Raw genomic sequence first — 18240 nt, 5'->3', positions numbered from 1 at the left:
ATTGGTGCTACTACTGGCTGCGGCATTCCTATCATCCATCTCAGATATCACTGCTAAAAGGATGATATCTACGGGTACGTTGTTGATCTATGTTGGACTAGCACTCAAGTTGAAGCTTCCTCTCTCATCTTAGAAGTTGAGAAATGGTTATTTAAAGGTATTTATAAGTATGTAGTCAATAAAATTATCTATCTTCAGTCAATTTCTTCTTTCGAGGGTTTGTTTTCGTAATAATGTTTGGATACAACAGTTATATGATAGTATATGGTGAGATTTCAAGGCTATTCTTGTCAACATCATGCATGTTTTCTTGTCTTATATGTGAAATCAACTCTGTCCGTTATGTGAGAACCCTTATCTTATCCGTGCAGACAAACGATCATCTTGATAAAATTATCACATGAGTCGTACCAATGAAAAAAAAAATGTAAAATTACTCATAAAACCTCTACGTTTGGGCAGCGTGGCCCACCTGAGTGTTGTATGAGGCTGATTTTTGTTTTTTTTCCATTGATTCTTCTAAGCCACACATGAAGAACGGGTTTGATGAAAGATATACATCATGATGGTACCACACATAAACCTATGGTTGGCGCCGAATCCAAAGGAGAAACGAAAAAAAAAAAAATTGAAGAAGAATAAGAAACGGCGTTCATATTTGGAGTAGGGTTAGGGTTAGGCTTTGGAGTTCTTCTTCATGTGGTTAGGATTTCGGTTCAATTTTGGGGCAAAATGGGAAGGAGAAGGAGATTTAGGTCGAGAAATGGGATTGGAGAAGCCATGGAAGAGAGAAACGGGACAGCTTGACTAGATTTTAGACATATATATAGTCCAAACCCAGCCCGTAAGAAACAGGGTTGAAGTTTGAGCCCGAGCCGCTGGTCGGCAAGCCCGGCCCATTGATGGACCCGTGAAAATTGGGAGAGGATTAGGTGTTACTCGGGTAACACGTTAGTGGGTGTTGTCTTGACTGTGGGGCTGACCTTGATGTATGCATTATATATCCACCCCGTCCATCACTTTTTCCAGCTAATTTTAGCTCATGGTCTCAAAATTGTAGTAGATCCAAGTCTCAAGTGGACCACACAATGGGATTGAATTCCCACCATTAAAATTTTCCTGGGGGACAAGCTGATATTTGTGTTTTCTCTTCATCCAAGTCTTCCAGACCTTATCGAAAAGTTGGATGGGAAATAAACATTATGGTGGGCCCTAGGAACTCTTCAACGGTGGGTGTTAAATGACCACCGTTTCCTATACGGGCATAGATATACAACACTGACATCAAGGTGGGCCCCATGGTCCAATGGTATTACCCGGCTAACACCTAATCCAATAACCCCATGTAACTTGGGGTCTACCATTTTGACCTTTTATTAGAGTTACACATATGTTACATGTGCAATTCATGAGTACATGCTCATAAACGATCCATTTCTGAGCCCTTGATGATTATGCATGGTCTAACCCCAAGCGGACCCAAACCAAAGCCAAGCTACTTCAAGATCCGGGCTGTTTATGAGGTGAGCCAATCAGGCTTGATATTGATCAGAATGTCCTTGAAACCGTAAACAGGCTGAGCCGATGGGCTCTTATCCACAACCCAAGTCAGGCCAATTAATAAGCCAGCGAAATCATTTTTAGCCCAAGTCTGACCCAAAACCCAAATAATCCAGCGTGGCCTATTAACAGACCCATCATATGGCTGAAATTGGTCTATCAATGGAATGGACCCAAGCCTAGCAAACTCCAAATTTCGAATAGCAAAGCACAAAGCCCAGCCTGAAGGCCCGGAACCATGCATAGTCCAAATGGGCCCTTGATAGCAGACCCAAGCCCGTGCCAACAAAGGTTGGGCCTGAAGATGACACACCCTGGCCTGAAAATTAATCAAATCCCTATTTCTAATCCATCCATTGATCAGGTGGACCACATGCACAAAGAGATGGACACTTGTAGAAATGAATCCTTGGGTTGGTTAACATAAGCATGTTGTCCAATGGATAATTGGAAGATGGACCACATGAATTCGAGAACATATGAAGTTGGACCGGCCTGTCTGAACCTGCCCTAGTCGGGTGAACTGCTTGGCCCATTGCTACCTCTGTGCCCCGACCATTGGCTGGATCTGATCAGCTGAAAATCCTGGCCGAAGGTTACGATAGGACCGGCCAGTTCACAGCCCTAACTGGAGGAGTACGAAGTTCCTGTGCAAGGATTCTGGGTGGGGCCCACTGCGATGTTTTTGAGAAATCCAACCCATCCATCCATGTTTTTTGAGATCATTTTAGGACATGCAACCAAAAGTGAAGAGGATCCAAAACTCGAGGGAGATATACTAGATGAAACAGTGGGAAAAGCCTACCCGGGAAACCTTCCTAGACTCCACCTTGATGCTTATATGCCAACCAAACCGTTTATAAGGTCATTTTCACTAGGATGAAGTGAAAACACCGAAAACTTACACCGATAACAAACTTTTGTGGCCGTATAAATATATCAACGGTGGTCACTAAATCCCCACCGTTTCCTCTCCTGTGGCCCATTTGAGTTGTGGATACACCTTATTTTTGGTTGGATGTCCTAAAATAAGCTCGAAAAAATGGATGACGGATTGGATTTCTCACAAACATCGCAGTGGGCCCCACCCACAATCCTTGCGCAGGAACTTCCTGCCAAAGGCTTCGCAGGGAATCCGCGTCCCTAGGATGGCTATGAATGTCCATATCAATGTACATTTGAAAGACCTACCTGATGATCTTATCTCCCTTCCTTTTGGTTTAGGCTTTCATGGAGGGCCTAACCTGATGAATGTCTCTGATTTTAAAACATCCTGACCATCCAATTAACCCGTTAACATATCATGCTTATGATTAGAGATCAACTTTGGTGGCTGAGGACCTAAAGAGAGTCATAAACCTTAATGCATCAGGATGTAAATGGTGTTGTGGACCAGATTTTGGAAATGGGGGGTCCATGATTTGGGTGATCCAAACCATTCCTTTAATGGGCCCCACTGTGGACAGGGGATGCCTTGAAATAGACACTAACCCTGTGACCAGTCACCTACAACTAGACACACGAGAAATGGTTTGGATTTACTTCAAGTGTCCATGATTCAGGACCTCTGGAGCATTCTTCCTGATATGATTTCCATCAAATATATAATCCATTAAAAGGGGAAAAAATGTCTATATTTACACTGCATGGTTCAATGATCCGGATCATTGATCGGCTGGACCCCACATTGGATTGATCATGAAGATGAACTCTTGGAATGAAAGATGCTAGATGCCAATCTTGGTCCTCTTCCACTTGAACGCAGATCACTGTAGTATTTGTCACCTTGACTATCTATTTGCTGATCATCCTTCAAAAGCAAACAAAACAAAACAAAAAAAAAAAAAAAAAATCTATTTGTTGGCCAAATAATTGAAAGGTAACGGCGATCATCCTGATGAGGGCCATGGTCCATCAACAAATGGGGCCAACGAAAGAATGGTTTGGATCATGGAACCATAGCCTCACCTGTAGAAACTGAAAACCAAAGTAGGATGTGCATTTCTCAGGTTGAAGATCATATCATTCTTCATCAACAAACAATCACACCCCCATGGAGTGAAAACAAACACCATAACAACAATAAAAAGCCTTTTCTTTTCTTCTTCCTCGAGCTGTATGAAAGAATATCTGTCTGAACACCACCCCTTTAACTTGACTGGGGACCCTTTGCCATGGCAGCTTCATGTTCCTGGCGACGACGTTCTCTCTAAGACACCGAATATAAGCAAATCAATGTAATGGCTAATGCAGAATATTTAAGCACATACAAACAAATTAATTAATTTAACTTAGGCTGCATTTGGTTGCATTCGCGATATTTGATGCAACCAAATGCAGCCATAGGCAATGGTTTGCTTGCTCGGATATGCTTTTGCAATACAATGTTTTGATTTCAGAGGCAGTCTTCAATAGGCAGGTAAGTTCGCCAAAAAAGCCTCCAGATTCAATCATTCTAAGTGGACAGATGCACAGTCTCTTAGGGTGCATTTGGATGTACAAGTGAATTTATCCTTACTTTCCATACCACCACCACGGCTGGTTATTCTTTGGCAGATCCCGCTCCAAAACACGAGGGATAGAGCAAAGGTGGCGAGGCCTATCATATCAATAGGGTTGTGTGAAGAGAAGCAGGCCACTCATCCAGTCGACATTATGTGGCAGGGGCCGCCCAGTTTGACCAAACAATGGGGCGAGCTGGTCTGCTTTGATCCAGGAGAGAGCCAAGCCAGCAAGCTGCCTTGTCAGTGCAGGCCATGGATTCAGTTAAGTGAAGACAAATTCATATTGAAACAGCACTCAAATTTCAGTTGCATTCATTTCGAGTCCAAATTGAAAGAAATGAAATTGCTGTTTGGAGCATAAGAACCTCCCACTTCATGAACCTAATAATTGCAATACGATTCGATGGTGCATCCAAATCCAACTTTGTATCAGGTTGGCTTTGTAGTCCGCAATTTCATGTGGCATAGCCAAATTGTTTATTCATCGCATTGATAAGCTCAGTTTGCAGACCCAACTCGTCTTTAAAGTTAGACTTTTTCTTTGGTGGATATGTCATTATACTCGTCTTTAACAATAGAAGCGGAAATGAGGAATTAGTTTTAGATTGATGGCCAACAAGTACCCCAAAAAGACCATTTCCAATATCTTAGGTCAATAATTCAAGACAGTGGAGAGATTGACAAGGATATTGCTCATAGAATTATAGCTAGGCAGATGAAGTAGAGGCCTCTAGAGTCTTATGTGATCGCCACATACCAATCAAATTAAAGGGGACATTTTATAGGATGGTTATAAGACCAGCCATGCTTTATGGAAATGTTGGGCAGTAAAGCACTAGTCGTTTAGAGTATAGCTAAAATGAGGACTTTGAAATGGACGAGTCCAGGATGAGGAAGGATAGAATTATAAATGAATGCATTCAAAGAAACTTGGGTGTAGCCCCAGTAGGTAATTTGACAGTGGAAAGTAGACTTAGACAGTTTGGCCATGTGCATTGGAGACAATGAACTACACCAATTGGGAGTTGGTTGTTTCAAGTTGAATGCTACAAAAGGGCAAGTGGATGACCAAAAAGGATGTGGTCTTTTTTTTTTTTTTTTTTTTAAACAATGTATTTCAATAAATAAAACTGGCCACAGCCATAATTACAAATATACAAAAAATAAACGAAAAACACAGGAAGCAACTACAAAGCAGCCCACGAATCGGGCAAATGGATATCTGCCTATGCTTTAAGCCATTCAATCACTAGCACCTTTGCTTTACCAAAAACTTCCTCTACTCGACCCTCCTCACAATTCCTAGAGCAACAATTATTCCGTTCCAACCATATAGGCCAAATACCCGCCAGAAGACATGATCGACAAACTTTCGAACCTACTCTGCTTGACCCTCCCCCATGCCACATCATGAAGAAATTTCCAATTGATTTTGGACATACCCAAATTATTTGAAAGATATGAAAAAAATTTGTCCACACCTAACAAGCAAACTCACAATGGAAAAATAAATGATCCACCGATTCCTCATCTTTAAGGCACAAGATACAAAAATTCAGAAGAACCATTTTTTCTTTTACGAAGGTTATCCACTGTGAGCACCTTGTTACCTCCCACTAACCAAGCTAACATAGCCACCTTCGTTGAAGCCCCGTAATACAAAACTGGAGCAATCGGAGAAAGCCCATAAACCAACTGACCTCCACTAAGCATTCTGAAGAGTGACCTAACCGAGAATTTTCCTGACTTTCTTTTAAACACACCATTGAGTCTTGCCCTGAAGATACCGGCTTTACCTTGGATAAAAGGTCCAACAAATTCACCAATTCCCCAAATTCGTCATCATTTAAATTTCCTCTACACTGCGGAGCCCAACCCTCTTTGTAAGGAATAGCAACTAGCAGCTACCATCTGCTCTTCTCTTGCTAGACTTGCTAACCTAGGAAATATAAACCCCAATTTCTGCTCCCCCACCCATATATCATCTCAATACCTACTCTTTTGCCCATTTCCCAATGAGATACCCACCCCTTTCCATACCTTGTTTTTTATCGAGTTAACCACTTTTCATAGGTAAGAAGATCTATAGAGAGAAGAAGACCACGTCCATCCACCGACCCCCGGAACCTAACCCTACATCCTCCGAACTACCTCCCTCCATAGACTCCCCTCCACCCCAAATCTCCATACCCATTTAGCAAGGCTTGGTTAACCACCTCCAAACTTCTCAACCCCACACCCCCTTGGCTCACTGACTTGCATGCGTCTTCCCATTTCATGCTATGGAACTTTTTCTTTTCTTCCATACCTTTCCAGAAGAAATCCATCCAAATTTTTTCAAATTTATCCGATACTGACTTTGGGCATTTAAGAAGGGACATAAAGTAAATTGAAAGGTTGGACAGTCACCTTAATCATAGTTATCCTTCCCCCTAGAGACAAATACCTGCTTCTCCACTGTGATAGTTTATTTTCGAATCTTTCACTGACTTTGTCCCCTTGCTGCAACCCACTAGACGAAGAGAAGAAGCCATTTGGAGAGCCATTTACTAGAATTGAAAACTTTGGAGATGCGACACACATCCACGTTCTCCATCTCCTTTCACACCCCAACCAACCTAGTATATAATCTAAGAAGCCCCAATCAACATGATCATACGCCTTCCCTACGTCTAGCTTATAAACCACACCTTTCCTTCCGCTTCTGTTACATATATCTATATTTTCGTGAGCCGCTAAGATATTATCCGCAATTTGTCATCCCGCTACAAAGGACTCTGAGATTTAGAGACAACTCCACCTAAGGTCGCTTTAAATCTTGTGGCTAGAACTTTTGACAGAATTTTGTATGGCCCTCCCAATAAACTTATCGGTCTGTAGTCCTACAAGCTTTCCGCACCTTGCATTTTTGGGATTAATGCAATGAACGTGGCAACAAACTTCAGGAGCAAGGAGACTGTTTCATAAAATTTGTTAATAAAACCAATTACCTTGCCTTTAACCAAATCCCAAAACTTATGATAAAAGAGTATTGGGAACCCATCCGGACCCCCATACGGACCGGCACCTTTTCTCCACCCAACTTTTCAATTGCAGACATTATTTCTTCCTCAGTAAATTGTCTTTCAAGGGATTCTTCCACGTGGTTGTAGTAAGACAAGATTTAATGACTTATGGTTTTAGTAAGGTTACAACCCTTAATAGAGTGGTGTAGCGGAAAAACATTCATGAAGCAGACCCCAATTAATTGGGGTAAGGCTAAGATGATGATGATGAGGAGGAGGAGGAGGACAAAGACGATGATGATGAAGGGACCAAAAGCAAGTGACCCTTTTTTCACTCCCTCTTCAATAGGCCTATTGACCAACTCATTGACACCCCTCATAACAATATAACAAACGGCTCCCAATCTAGCTACTAAAAATTGAACCTTTTTTCAATTCCCCAACTTATCGTTCTTGACCCACTAAAATATGAGAAGAATCTCCTTCAATGAGAAGCTTCCCATAATAGGAGGAGAAAATGCAAATCCCTTCTCTTAGCATATGAATCATTGCAAGATCTGACACCACCTCACCTAAGGCCCAGAAAAAGCCATCATCACCTCCAAACATTCATTTCTCAAGATGCTCTTGATCCCAAAGGGGCCAAAGTTTTCCAAAGAGCCCCCAAAGGACCTAGATCGAGGCAGCTCCCACTTAATCTTAGAGTTCTTCCTTTCAAACTGTCCTAATGGAGCCAAAACTATGGTCTAGCAAAGCAAGATTCTTCATTTGATTGATTCCACCAAAGGTACTTCTTATCAAAGATCCTATTAATCCTTTCCTTCTACCAAAGCATGTTGATTATCTTTGTGAGGATTCTCTCTCTTGCTCCAGATCCATTGAAGGTGTGCTAGACACATTTCTATGTGACTGCATCCACAACTTTGTGACATCCCTTAGTATGGGACCTAGCATGCGTAGCTTCCCAAGACAGCATAACACCCACCAAGCTGTCGCACATAGAGCTGTCATAAAACTGAAACATTGCATGGCTAAGTGTAAATCCTAATACTTACATGCACCACAGAGCCTTCATCCACCATGATAACTTTAAATTCGTAATCTATGAGGATGCAACATCTGGTTTTCTTTGCCAACAATAGTTCCATTTTATTGGGACTTCCAAATTATTATTATTATTATTATTATTATTATTATTATTATTTAAAAAAAGGGAAACTCCAGCCAGATAACTCTAGCTTGTGCCATTTCATTTGCATTGTTGTGTTGGACCATTGATGTGATATTCGGGTTTGGTCCTTTGATCACGTGTCCAAGCATTGACGCCTTCTCACCACTGTGAGATATTGATGCCTACAGTTAATCTTGCTTCAAATCAACTGCAACTATCATTCTTTATAGATCTTCTAGAACATGGGTGTGCTTCTCCGAACTACCGTTCAACAGTTTCAAATCCCTTCTATCAACTGCTTCATCTCCATCTCTCTTTCCCCTGTAGCATTATGTTGCCTAGTTTCATTTGCTCTCATTTAACAATTTGCTTTTCACAACCAAGAAGATGAAAATTATTAGTAATTTCCAGTTTGAGACCTCCTATGTGCAATACAGCAATAGGCACACAAGATACATTTTTCATTACCTTTTCAATAGGTTACACCTCTAATTATTCCTCCTCCACATGACTCCTAAAACTTTTCACCCTTTCTTTGAATGAAAATGATAATTTATTAAAGCCCAACCTCTCATGGTATTCCTTAAAATCAGCCCCCAAGCATCAGTTATTTCTCTTAATTGGTTGCACTCCACGCATATGTAATCCTCAATTTTAACCACGTGCAAACTATTCCAACCATGCATTATCAAGCCATGCAAGCCTACTCCTATACACAACTCTCAACCTAGCAAATAAGTTTACGTACCACACGAGTTTCTTATTAGATGCAAAACTCCTACCAACAGGAGTATTTTATCTACCTCGAGAAATGTTTTTCAAAATGGTTGACCCACTCTTAAAACTGTGTTCACGAGACCCTGGTTTGAAGACTCTTCTTAGTCAACTCGTACTTGGTCAGGACTGGGTCAAGTATACACCATGCGTAGAATCGGGGTGACTCGGACAAGTCTAGAGTTTCTGACACACGAAGCATAATTTAAGATTTTCATATTTTTAATAACCTAATTCCACAAATCCCCATCTAGATATTCTCAAGTTTCTACGAATAAAAAATATAAGAGCTGTGATTTACTTGTACATTACTACCATTCAAAACCACGTAGACTGTCGATGTTGTTTCTTCAATCGAAAAGGCTCTCTCCCAAATCTATCCCAAATGAGGAGAAAATAAAAGCCAACACATCATTCCCTATAGCAATGTAGGGGCAGAGCATGAAAGTCGTCCAAAGATGGACCCCGCACATAAGAACGTACGGATGTAAAGGAGGGACCTCAATTCTCTCTCCCTTCCCCCAAACGTTCAAGGCTCTTTTTCCAATCCCTCATTAGATCTATTTATAAGGAATTAAGGTTGTAGGGAGAGGGTTGAGAGACACCAGTATGGTGCTCTATTACCATACAAACTTTGGCATGCCCTACTACATCTAAGGTCTGTGATCCTGCCTAACCATGTACCCAAAGTGAACAAATCACTCCACTTATCATGGCCATCCACCCTCGATCCAATACCCATGCAAGTTTAGTGAAACACAAGATCTCAACATTTGGAATTACCATCAAGCGTAATTAAAACCTTTTGACAATTAAAATAAAAGATCAATGATTAAAAACATTTATCAAACCATTTAAGACCTTTTTGAGTGCCAGTACCAACAAAAATACTTGATGGACATCTTCTTCTTCTTTTAATCACTTGATAGATGGTCCGATCTACCAAATCTCAGCCATAAGAATGTTACCAGTGGATCCCTTTTTGGATCATATGAACCTCAACCATATCTTAATGCATGAACCTAGCAACACCACATATGGGCCACTACAATTGACTCGTCGAAGCAGGCCAAAGCACATTACATCAAGAACTAGAACTTCTCGTATGTCCTTAGGTCTAAGGATTAGTCAAAGCTAGTACATAGACAAGTTGATAACATTAGGGATGACGGGTCTCCCGACCCAGAGACTTTTAAGTGATCCTCCAATATAAGTATCCAACGTGTCTAATAGCAAAATCTCATATCAATAAATACTAACACTCCTATATGGGGTAGGGTGGAGGGACCGACTCATCATCAAGCCTGATGGTAAAGACTCCCATCGTGATTCGTCATCGGTTCCTTCACACAAGATGACCATATAAGAATAATCAAAGGTTCGTCCTGAAACCTACTGGGTGGTTGATGGAATAATAGGACACTGAGATCTATGGAACACAACTCTCCCTTGACCAATGGTCATTGTGCCCAAACTCAAATTCCTAAGGACAATAGAGGAAACCCTCTCCTTATAACCCATGAATATGTTTGATTAAGACACACCTGCATATTAGTTATGCCATTAATAACATGCCCACACAAGACCCATGGTCGTCATGATCTAAGGATAAGATCATCGCATTGGACTTTCGGGTCACACAACACTAACATCTTTGAGTTGCTTGAGAGTTAGGGCAACTCGGACGAGTCAATACCATGCAATTTGACGGACCTCCCCATTTTTCACCTCCAAATCGAACATCTAGGTTACTGAATTCTCTAGAGATGATTTAGGAGCCTCCCACAAATGCATTAATTTAATAAAATAAGTTATTACAAAATATTATTTTGTTAAAAATTAGATAACTAGTCAGTATTTCAACAAAATGAATTGATATTTATTGCATTTCTAGGTCACATGTTAACTAGATTTTATCTTAAAATCAGTCCAAGTATCACTTTTTTATTTTTAAATTTTTTTCTGTTTTGTATGTATTTCCTTTTATTTGGAGAAAAAGGTTTGTCAAACACTTTTTTACTCAAGACCAAACTAGTTTGTCCGAGTCTCCGAGCCGTAAAACCATGCATGCAACAAAATAATTATTGACTATATATAAAGATTATATCTTGTATTAAACCAAACTTTTCATTTGTTCTCCATTACTAAATTTAGAGTAAGGATATGAAACAGAGAAGCATACACAATATACCATATTGAGGAAACATACAATGTTAGACGAACTTTTGTTCTGCCCAACAAACTGCAAAAAGGAGCCCACCTTCTGGTTATCCAAGTTGTCTGTGTTGTAGGTAGAGCTAGGTACAGGGCGACTTGACTCGTCCGACTCGTTCAGACCTGACTCAACCCGAACCGAATGGGTGAGTCGGTCCGAACCGAGTAGGCTTCGCCCAATCCAAACTCAAACCGAGTCGAGTTCAAGTTACCAAGTAACTCGATCCAGTCAGACTTGACTCGATCCGAAACCCAACTTGACTCGGGTTTGGGTGTGTGTGTGTGTGTAATAAAAAATTTAAATAAATAAATAAATAAAACTAATTTCTAACATCTCTAACCTTACCCACTATACCTGACCCCGACCCAATTCCAAACTCTCTCTCCCTCCCTCATCTTGCTCCTCTTCCAAGCCCGTAGCCACCCACCACCGCCACCACCCTCCTCCTCCTCCTCTCTCTCTCCTCTCAACTTCCTCCCTTCCTCATCTCTCGATCCGACTCGGTGCCAACTTGACTCGACTCAGTACTTCTACCCGGGTCGGACTTGGTCCGAATTAGTCCAGGCCAGACCGAACTCAAATCGGGTTAGGCATGCTGGACTCGGTACGGAGTTGGATCGAGTTCGAGTCAGGCCTATTTCAAAACCGGATCGAGTCGGATCAGCCCTAACTCGATCCGACTCGACTCGATGCCCAACTCTAGTTGTGGGCCCCATGGCAGATGTAGGAACACCCAAAATTTCCCCAATCAGATTATCATAACCATCTAATCCCCACTAACTTTAAACTGTCCAGTCCCGTCAAATGTGAACAGTTGTTTGTAACTGTCCATTTTCATTGGATGGATAGGATCATCTAATTATTAGGAGAGCTATTAGAGCACGATCCGTATCATGACATCAGTCACTAGATCAAAGGCTTCGGTTACCAAAAGATGGGTCCTAGCTGCACCACTGTTGGGTCAAACAAAAGAACACCGTTCTCTAAGTCTTGAATACCTCAAAAGCTCTACTACCATGTGGTTATGTAGTTGGTATGAGAAGAGGGAATAGCATAGACAACAGATGAGACTAAGAAGGAAATAAAAACAAGTGCCTTACAAAAGTAAGGTGTAGTCTAGCTTGAATAGAAGCATTACAACAAAAATCATACTAACCAACGAAATAGAGGTGATGAACATACCCTTCTTTCCCAGTAAGGATGGAAGCACACAAAATCATAAACCGGAGTGATTGTCGACACCAAGACAACATTAACTCCCATGAAAACCAAGAGTGCAGTCATAGGCCTTGTTCGGTGAGGCATTTTGTTCTTAATCCACCAACAAGATCATGAAATCAAGGATGCAAAGCTGGTCCCTGTTGAAAGATACATAGAATAAGACAGTAGATGAAAGGCATGGAAAGGTCAGAAATTATATTTGCATTCTGCATGAAAAATGTGACTTGCCTCTTTATGGCTGTAATTAGCTTTGATTCTTAGATTTGTAAACCAATGGATAGCATGCTAAAATACCTAGATATGGCAAGGATATCACTTGGATAGTGCATGGATTTTCAGTTGAAATCGAAGTATCAAAAAGGATACAGTATGGCAATATTCTTTTGAATTAAATGGTAACTTTGATAAAGAGGAATGATGCTATCACATGCAGGCATCATTTATTTCCATGAAGTCGTGCCAAAACATCTCTATTGTATGAGTGGCACTCGTCTCTAGAGACTACATTGATTGGGCAGGGCAACACATGAATGGGCCATAGCCCATCCACCAGGGCAATGGGACCATGGCAGCCATCTGATTAATGACCTGAAAAGGAAACAATTAACTTCATCATCTAAGCTTTATCCTAACTGATTGGAATAAACCAAATGAATCAAATTCCACCATTCCACTCTATCAACGGATAAACCTTCAGTTACACCATAGGTCATCAAATCTATTTCTTACAACCTACATCCACGTCGGCCTTCCCCTAGCTCTTTAGAGTTTAGACCCTTCAACTTGTACCAACTCACTCCTAGCTGACGCAAGTGTTGGTCTCCGTTGCACATGACCAAACCATCTAAGTCTACTTTCCTTCATCTTATTACCTATCGGTACTACTCCTAAGTTAAATGCATTCATTTCTAATTATATCCTTCCTCGTCTTGCCACTCATCCACCTTGACATCCTCATTTCAGCTACGCTCACCCTATGAGAACATGTTGTTCTTTAACCACCAACATTGTGTCCCATAAAATAAAATAAAAAAGGTAACAGTAAAAGAAAGAAAGAAGTGCATTGGTCCAAATGCAACCTGAAAACCCCACAACAAGGAAATGGTCAGAGTTGTCCAATAAAGGGTGTGTTTGGATGCACTTCTCGAAAGGGGGTTTCAAGCCTACTTCTTCGATCGACTCGGACAAATCCTGAGTTGACATATTAGCACCTATTTTGTCAAGCGGGAGATGATATGGGGGTTTGCAAAGTGCTTACAAATGCACAACATCAATTGCCTTTTGGATCAAAACAGCATTTAACCTCAAACACCCCTTCAGAGGGTGCATCCAAACAGCCTTTTATGGGATTATCATGCCTATGGCCCTGCACAGAGGGCGCATACCCATCCACAAGGCAGCCCACCAGGTTAATGGTCTTGATCACCATACAGTTCACCACATATATAGTTGACATAACACTAAAAACTATGCAGAACAAACAGAATAACAATTCTAAGCATCTGGGTATCATAGGAAACAAAATTTCAGCTACACCAGCAAAACTTTGAATCATGTTGTCTAAATATATCCGACTTCACCACAAGGACTGATCACCTGTGGGCAATAGCATCACAACAGTGGTAGTGACCATCTTTCTCACTAGCATGCCACTTGTTTATGAAATCAGTACCATTGAAACAATGGCCCCAACCATGAAGATCAGTCAAAAATCAAGCTGATTTGCTCACTAGGTGGGCCACATTTGTACGTTGGATTGGACCATCAGTTGTCCACTAATTCCAACAGTTTGCCCACCTATGCCAGGTGATCTTCATGGTGGGGCCTGCTGTTTTCATGGCTCTAGTGTCCTACAAACGCAGGATGTTGGCGGGAAAGATTGTAAGGTACCACAAGTCGCAGTACCTTGCCTGCAGGTGTTCAGTTCTCTTTCACCAAATCGCAATGCCTCGTCCATAATACACTTGGCATCCATAGACACCGATCTAGATCATCCAAATTGTGGGACCCACTGCACATATTACAACATGGCCTATGGTTTAATTCGTATCTACTCTGCTAACAAGAATTTGAGAACAATATCGAGACCATATTGTGCCAAGATCCCTCTGGACATCTGACTCAGTTCTGATGTGGAAGAAGTGCAGAATCCTCAAGACGAGTCTTTGCTAAGTATAATTGGGTTTCATTTCTAGAAAGTAGGGACCGTGGACAATTGGTCCGTTGCGTCACACTGCAGATAGGCCATGCCCCAAAAATCTCCTCAGTGGGACAATCCTAACCTTTTGATTTGTGGCCTGAAAATTGATGGTTTAGAATATAAATACAGCATAAACTCCACATTCAACTGAAAAAAAAAAAAAAAGGAAAGGTCCCAAGATAAGTGGCAAGGATATTCCAGCTAAAGAGATCTTTGGCAATGGCCAATCCACAGTATGAGCCCAACAGACCAACGGTCAGGATTAACTAACCCTGGGCCCATTTGTCAAAACTGGAAAAAAAAAAAAAAAAAAAAAAAACCAAGTACACTGTTGAAAGCCTCAGCTCACGGATCCTGTAAGTCCTATTGAGCAATGCTGTGATGATTTGTTTGAGGTGGGATTGAAGGGGTGAATCGAGACTGCGAACAACCACTACAGGTTGATAAAGACAATGGACAGTTAGAAATAAAATCACCAACGGCCTGTAATCAATGAAAAACTCAGGCCCACCCGGCGATTGAACCATCTTGGTTTTTAGTAAAGAGCACGCTCATGTTGAGCCCCACCTGATGCATGGCCCAGATCACACAAGTGTGTGCCGAGTTTGCGCGTTTTGAAGCTCACCTCTTCAACATCTCTGCATATATCCCTCCTCTTTGAAGCTTGATGTGAAGATCTACTCATGAGCATTCCATCGAACAGGTTGTGTGCAGGACACGGATCGTTATTCTTTTTTCCCACAACTAGAAATCCGTTTCGGGATTCCAATAAAATCAAAATCGGATCCAATCAAAATACAAAGTAAGGATTTATTTTTTTTAATTCCATTGCAAATATATAAAAACAAAATCAATCAAACGGTATGCATACAACAGCAAACCCAATTAAAGAAATGACGGTGAGAGAGAGCAGTGAAAGGAGTTGTTTGATACTCTGGCTACGTATGACGCCTAATACGCAGTCGCTGAGCCACCATCCAAAAAAAAAAACAAGATTGGTTGAATAATCCTAACCTTTGATCCGTTGAAACTCGTCTTCTGACTGGGATTTTTCTATATATGGCCGCGTCGACCAAAAACCCCTATTTTAAACCATTATCGTAGAATCGCCTCTTCTTTCACCATAAGCACCTTATTAACGAATGGCTATGACCACCGTTATGTTGTGATGTACTTTAAGCTTTTTATGTACTTTAATTTTGTAATCAACCATTAAAATGAGGTGGAAAGATGGATGGACGGCTTGGATAAACCAAGTACATTCAATGGTGATCATTGAATGTTTTGGATTTGACTTTTTTTTTTTTTTTTTTTCTGTGGGACCCTCCAAAATGAAACCGATGGAAGGGAAGGATTTGTCACAAACATTAGGATTGGCCCACGTTTTTTACCAAGGTTCCTGAAATGTTTGAAACAGAAGTCAGAGAGAGTCAATGGTGAGCATTCAATACCATCTGTTTTCTTCCCAATGGCCAAGTTGAGTTTTGGATCCGCTTTAAATTTTGGCCCACTCCCTTGAAATGATTCGGTGAAACTGGTGAATGGGAAAGATTCTTCAAGAGGTTTCCCCATAAAATTATTGTCCAACGGATGCTTAATGTTTGTGATTGACATATAATCATATCAGAACACTAGATATACATGATTCACCATTTGGGATATATCTATGGTTAATAGTTCAAAAAAAAATCATTAGATCCATGAGAGACAAAAAGGAGCGACGAATGGAATACCTTTTTAAAAAATACAATAAAAGCACTCATGAATCTAATATTTAAATTTAAAATAATAATAATGATAATAATAAAACAAAAAAAAAAACCCCCACCATTGTAATACTAGCAATAGATCTTCTTACATTGGACACCCTAAGAAAAAATTCCTAGAGCCTTGAATCTAGCTTTCAGGAAGAAAACCTCCCCATTGAAATCCTCTTGTGCAAAAAGAAAAACCCCAACTCCAAAATCATTAACTTAACCCCATATAACATGTCCTAAAAACCATCTTTACATGAGGAAAATATCAAAAATACTTCTTCAAGGGTCAACTAGTAATTAGGCCTCCTTTGCTTACCTAAAACATGGATTATATGGGCTTAAAAGAGGGAATAAAACCATAGACCCCGTTTGGCACCTTGAATTTGGTGGTAAATGAGTGTATTTCAAATCCAAATAACTTCCTTTTGAAGTTTGGCAGCCCTAAATTTGGAGTTTAATGGAATTGGAGGTATTCCAAATCTATCATTTTAGTGTGTTCTAAAATATAAGCAAAATGCTAAGATTCCTTTGATAATCCAAAGGAAATGCATTTGTTGACTTCTTCTTAAGGGATGAGAGTTGCACACGTCACAAAAATATCTCTACACTACTAATTTATTGGACATATGACAAGATGATGATATCCAAAATAATTCAATTATCGGCGACAACACTAAATTTACATCAATAGATTGATCGAAACCATCCAAATGTTGAACATCTAAATGGATGGTTAAAAAATATTGTTAAGTCGTTTTTTCGTAACCCCCGCATTTGTAGCCCACCTACAACTCGGAATTTTTCTCTTTTTTTGCGAAAGTATATATTTTAATTAGCTTATTACAATCATTACATCAAATATCACACACACACACACACACACACACACACACACACACACACACACTCATTTGGTATATGAAAGCTAATTTAATTATTCGAATTTAACTACAGTAGATATTCACCATAGAATTCCAAGTCCCTCCAATCCAAGCTCTTAAACAAGCCTATAGTGATTTTGGTGTCACAATTTTAATACGTTAACCCAGGATTGAGGCCCAGGGTAGATTAGGGCAAGGTCAAGGTGGGCATTGCAACCCTAGTTGGGGCCATCTAGGTTTAGAGTACCTTACTTGTAGGCAGATCTGATTGTTGAACCTGAGCTTGAAAGCCCAACATGTTTTAGGGTTCAATCGAGCTTAGACTCAGGACAAGGGAATCCCTTCTAATCCACCCGGCCAAACGGGCCTTGAGGGACATCATTGGAATAGGTGGTGGATGGTTTGGATCTTACACATGTGGCCTTTGAGAAGTGCATCTCGAACCTCCTCTTTTCAACACTTGAAGTGAGCCATGAATATATTGTTGCCCTGTCAATGTAAGTGAGCGACATAGTTTGATGGTCCATGTTATGGTATAAATGCTTGCATGCTACCATTACCCACTAATCAAAAGTGAGCCAGGCTTAAGCCCAACAGGCTAGCCTGACCCATTGATAGCCCTGTATTTAGCCACGTTCTAACCGGTCTGGTTGATTAGTGGGGGCATGTTTACCGTCTGCCTCACCTTATGAATTGCACACATCATGCTCTTGTGTGACATGTGCATTTATAGTAGGGCTGCTAATAGGCTAGACCTACAGTAGGTATCAGCCCGAATTTTGAACGATTTCAAGCCGGGACTATTCAAAATTTTGATTTTTCAAGCCCAAGGTCGCCCCATTGACATCCTTAATTTGCAGCATGAATTTGCTCTTCAAATCAACACACGAATGGTTAAGATCATCTCTTCAAAGTGATCTAAGAGAGACTTCTTGCTAATAATGATTATTTA

At 40.6% G+C, this 18240-nt stretch overlaps 1 long non-coding RNA gene across 4 annotated transcripts in view; it reads right to left on the bottom strand.

The window, feature by feature from the left end:
- Positions 1–15790, bottom strand: part of LOC131227835 (uncharacterized) — a 31693-nt gene extending 15903 nt beyond the window's left edge. Inside the window, exons 1-4 of one of the 4 annotated variants that reach the window (XR_009162527.1) lie at positions 15276–15528; positions 12412–12587; positions 3529–3769; positions 3271–3370 (exon numbers count right to left, since the gene is read on the bottom strand). This is a non-coding gene — a long non-coding RNA (uncharacterized LOC131227835). Of the gene's footprint in view, positions 1–3147; positions 3371–3528; positions 3770–12411; positions 12588–14977; positions 15084–15275; positions 15529–15664 lie in introns of those variants that run through there. The other 3 variants (XR_009162526.1, XR_009162524.1, XR_009162525.1) reach the window with 3 other exon arrangements.
- Between the last annotated feature and the right edge of the window lie 2450 nt (positions 15791–18240).

The sequence above is a fragment of the Magnolia sinica genome, chromosome 15 (assembly GCF_029962835.1).
Source record: "Magnolia sinica isolate HGM2019 chromosome 15, MsV1, whole genome shotgun sequence".
Classification (NCBI taxonomy): domain Eukaryota; kingdom Viridiplantae; phylum Streptophyta; class Magnoliopsida; order Magnoliales; family Magnoliaceae; genus Magnolia; species Magnolia sinica.
The sequence above is the reverse complement of the archived record's forward strand: the minus strand, read 5'-3'. Positions and strand labels throughout refer to the sequence as shown.